We start from the raw sequence: 4,926 nt of genomic DNA, 5'->3' as shown, positions 1-4,926 counted from the left end.
CATGACTTGGCTGTTTTGTAATCAAATGTAAGGATTTCATGTTTTGGTAAGTGCAAAGCCAAAATAAGCAAAGTGAAGTCATAAAACAGTCAAAACATATATTTTACCTCAAACAGGCTAGGAGAGCACCAAAATCATTTCCAAAGCAACATTTTTTTTTTAGAGTAAAGGAAGCATGAGAGTTTGATTCAGGGGAATATATGTATATATACATGAGTGGGCCCGTTCCAAAACATGCTCAGTTAAGGTATACATGATTGACCATATACAGATAAGCTAATAATTTAAAAGGAAAAAATAGTAAATGCATTTTGTAGCTCAAATCTGCACAGATGGAAAAGATTAAAGTGGTGTGTAGAAATATCACAAAGCGGCCTCAACTCGAACTGCAGAGTTTTAATGGAAAACCAGTGAAAGGATACTTTGAAGGTACATGATCACACCTTGCTTAGTCACTAACAATCTCAGTGGTGTTCATCACTGACCAACACCTGCCATGATGCCAGGCAAGGATTAACAATGAATCATGGTCGTTGCTGTGTTCTTTTTCCCTCTGGACAAATCTGTATTGGGTGACAGATCATAATGCATGTGTGAAGGAAGTGAGTTCTAAGGATATAGACAGTGACATCTGATTAAATATTTTCAGATCAGAAGGGCAGGAGTGCTTTGACTTTAGTGAAGTATTATGCTTGCCTCCTGCAATTTCATGGACCTGAACAAAAGCATGTGGTGAAATAGCTTCTGTGGCAATACAAAAGCTCAAACATAGAAAAACTGTTTTGATCTCATATGATTTAGAGATTTAGTTCATGGACGTTCATCTGCTTGATATGCTTATTAGTAGAAGCCCTCAAAAGCTTCTATCTCAAAGATCCTACTTATTGGAAATATATATACATACATATATGAAATATATAATACATATATTTGCTTTATGGAAGAGCATGATGCTTTACTTGAATTAACCATATATTTACATGTATTCTCTGGCAATAAATAAAAATTAGTGACTGATAACCAGATAGATGTTGAAATATATAGTTGATTTGAAGGCACTGTGATATATTAATTTGGGTTCTTTTCCTGGTAGCCATGTTTCCATCTATCCTATAATGAAATTTTGTAGACTCTATGATATTTCCTAGTGTTAGTCAAAAAAAATACCTGTTACAGAATTTATTTTTTCCAAGGCAATGATTTTCCTTCAGTTTCATAATACCCCTGGAGGGTCATGAGATGCCTTATATTATAAAATATTGATTAATTGCTCACATGGGGAAGAAAGTTGATGTTTAGCATGTTTATAGCACATTCATCTATGTATTTCTGACTGCCTAAATAACAACTCATGACCTCCATGTCTCTATGATGAGTGTTGGGTAGAAGTCCTTTCTAGCCATTTAACATATTTGTTCTTCCTAGTTAATGTAGTCTATAATGAATTTATGAAAACAACAAGAATTTATTATACATTTTATTTTTTGCCATCAATAAAAAAATTTACTTATTTTTTAAAATCCAAATGCTGAAATTATCCAGAAAATTTTACCAGATTTATTTATAATTGTTATCAAGTTGAATTGCTGAATGTGTTCACCAAACATTTTAACTTGCATTAACGCTCTACATTGTGCATTTTTATTAAAAATTCATACATAAATGAAAATGGAAAAACTGCCAATACCTGATTTCTTTTTTTTATTTTTTATTTTATTTAAAATGGCATATCAGGTCAATAATTTTACATTATGAGAAATAATAATCATAATTCAATCTGCCCAATTACACAAATATATCCACTATAAGAACCAAGTGGGCATAGTTATTGTTATTATTATCATCATTTCCTAAGTTATGCTCAGTTCTGTAGTTCGTGGTCTCCCTAACAATCAAACATCCTGACTGTCCCCAACTAAATGCAGCATTTTAGTCAATGCTATGGTTTAGTTATTGTTGGAGGAGGGGCTGCTTGTGTATTTTCCAATCACCCAGCAGCTCACCCCCAAAACAGCGACACAGAAACTGTATTAATTAAATCATTGCTTGGCCCATTAGCTCTAGCTTCTTATTGGCTAACTCTTGCATCTTAATTTAACCCATTTCCAGTATTTTATATTTTACTATGAGGCTTGTGGCCTACCAGCAAAGTTTCAGCACACCTGCCTCCAGCAGAGGTTTCATGGCTTCTCTCTGACTCTGCCTTCTTCCTCCTAGCATTCAGTTTAGTTTTCCCTGCCTAGCTAAGTTCTGCCCTGCTATAGGTCAAAGCAATTTCTTTATTAATTAAATCACTGCTTGGCCCATTGGCTCTAGCTTTTGATCAACAGGCCAATGCATTTTCTTTATTAATTAACTTATCGTACCAATGCAAATTGTTTATTTCTATATCATATCCCTCTTTAAATGTAAACAAACATTTACAAACAATATTTGGGAATATAGGCATAGTTTTCTCCAAACTACTTTCTGCTTTTTATTGGGCGAAGTAGTATTGGGGGTTGTTCACAGTGATCTTTCAGGGAGTCTTGGTCCATCAAACCACATTAGTCTGGAAGTATTCCACAGGTACTAATCCTCTGTGGAAAAAAAATAGGAACTTCTTTTCCAAAGCAACATATCCATAGACTCAAACTTTGAAGTCAAGAAACCTTTAAAACATATATTTTGGTTTAGCTTAGGAGTTCCCAGAATCAAACGTCTCTCTGTAGTCAAAAAATTCAAAGAAAGCACAATATACATAATCCAGACTCTCTATGTATATTCCATCTTTACATGGCTTTTCTTACTCTATTACTTTTTAATATTTACTTTATTGTCTTTACTCCTTTAATCTATGACTATCTGTACTTTGTCTCTTTAAAGACTTTACCCTTTTTTAAAAGCATCAACTTTATGACTCTACATACTCTTTTTCTTCTCTCTCCCAAGTCTATGTATTTTTTAAATGCACTGTGACTCATTTAGAGTTCTTTTATGTATGCATCTGTCCTATTTTGTATTTATTTGTAATTCTTTTTTTTTTTTTTTTTGGTTTTTCGAGACAGGGTTTCTCTGTGGTTTTGGAGCCTATCCTGGAACTAGCTGGTCTCGAACTCACAGAGATCCACCTGACTCTGCCTCCCAAGTGCTGGGATTAAAGGCATGCACCACTACCGCCCGGCTTGTATTTGTAATTCTTTACTGTTCAGGAGCATTTCTTAAAATGCTAAGCTCTTCTTATAAACTTAAGTGGCATCATTGCTAGGGGGAAAATGGCACTGCCTGCTTTCCCTGTGCAGTCCAGCCTGGTGGAGCTGTTCGCTGCCTCTGAAAGCCATGGACATTGCCCTATTTTTAGGCACACAGGAGGTCTATGTTGCCATTAAGCAAGTTGTAGCACTCTGCTTACAAATCCCATTTAAATGCCCCATAGCTGGACCTCCTGAAAGAGCCAGAGCTGTTTGTGCTGGTGAACCAGAAAGCCGCCTTTTTTTAAAAAAAAAAAAAAAAAAGCTGCACAGTCTTTACTGTACCTCTCTTAAAATAGCCATGGTGCCCCTGCTCGTCATGAGCCTATCTAGAAAAAAATGTGGCTATCAAAAGCCATGCTTAACCCTGTTCTTTTGTGTCTAGAATTCCCTTTCATGCTTTCTCAGGTTTAAGTGGATTTAGTTAGTCATCCTGGGCACCAATTTGCTGGAGGGGGCAGCTTGTGTGTTTCCAGACCACCCATCAGCTCAGACCCAAAATAACTACACAAAAACTATGTTAATTAAATCACTGCTTGGCCCATTAGCTCTAGCTTCTTATTGGCTAACTCTTACTGTAATGATTATTTAAAAATTGCTGCGGATCCCCAAGTAGCTGCAGGCAGCAGAAATGCTGCATGTCCCTGAGCAGTGGCAGGCAGCAGGCCATGTGGTGGTAGGCAGAAGGCAACGGGTCCCAAGAACAGCCAGTCCCAGGCAGGGACAGCTCATGAGACCATGCCGCAAGTCTCCAAAGGTAGCTGGGGACGGTGAGCCAAGTGCTGGCCCCGGACGAGAGACAGATGGATAGGCATATTTATTTAGTGGTTATGGAAGGGAGGGGAGAAGGGGAGAAGAACAGAGAGAGGGGCAGAGAGAGAGAGAGAGAGAAAGAGAGAGAGAGAGAGAGAGAGAGAGAGAGAGAGAGAGGAGAGAAGGGAGAGACAGAAGCTGCTTCTCTGAGAGGGAGACAGAAAAGAGAGAGAACTCAGACTGGAAGCTGAAGATCAGCCTGTCTCAGCAGATGGGGAAGGGAGTGGGCGTGGCTTGTCTCTTAAAGAGACAGAACAATCATTACATTCCCATCTCATTTTTATAATAAAAAGGCGGGAAGTTAGACACCACAGTTTAAAGGAATTGGGACGGCAGATTCTCAAGACTTCTTATTTATTTGTGGGTGACGTCTTTGTGGGGAATCTGAGAAGGCTGGGTGCTGGTCACATCCTGGCATAGCTGATCTCTTTGCTCCTGTTCAGTGTTTGTGGTATGCTGTGGGAGCTCCTTCCGTTCCTCTAGCCAATAGCTGTTGACATACCAGCCCACTGGGGCATGGTCTCTCTTTTAAAAAAAGCAGCAGCAGCCCTCCTTGCACTCTCTGGCTTCTGGCTCTGCTTCTGGCTACTACACTCCTTTCCTGATTGCCCAGAGGGCTGTTGTCTGGGACAGTGATCTGTAAGTTTTTTCCCTTTAAATAAATAACCATTCTATTAATCATAATTCCAAACTGGTGTGGGATTGTTTTTGACTTACGCCTTCAGTGGTATGGAAATGTCTGGTGTCTCTTACACCTGTTTTAGGTATTAACAGAACAGAGGACAAAGTTTAAAGAAAAAAAATTAGGACCAGGGAATTGAGGAGGTTGTATCTGACCTGTTTATGGTGGATCCTTCAATTCGGCTCCCTGGAACTCACAAGA

The sequence above is a fragment of the Microtus oregoni genome, unplaced genomic scaffold (genome assembly GCF_018167655.1).
Source record: "Microtus oregoni isolate MIOR12 unplaced genomic scaffold, Mior012 000050F_002, whole genome shotgun sequence".
Taxonomy (NCBI): Eukaryota; Metazoa; Chordata; class Mammalia; order Rodentia; family Cricetidae; genus Microtus; species Microtus oregoni.
Note: the sequence above shows the minus strand (reverse complement) of the source record.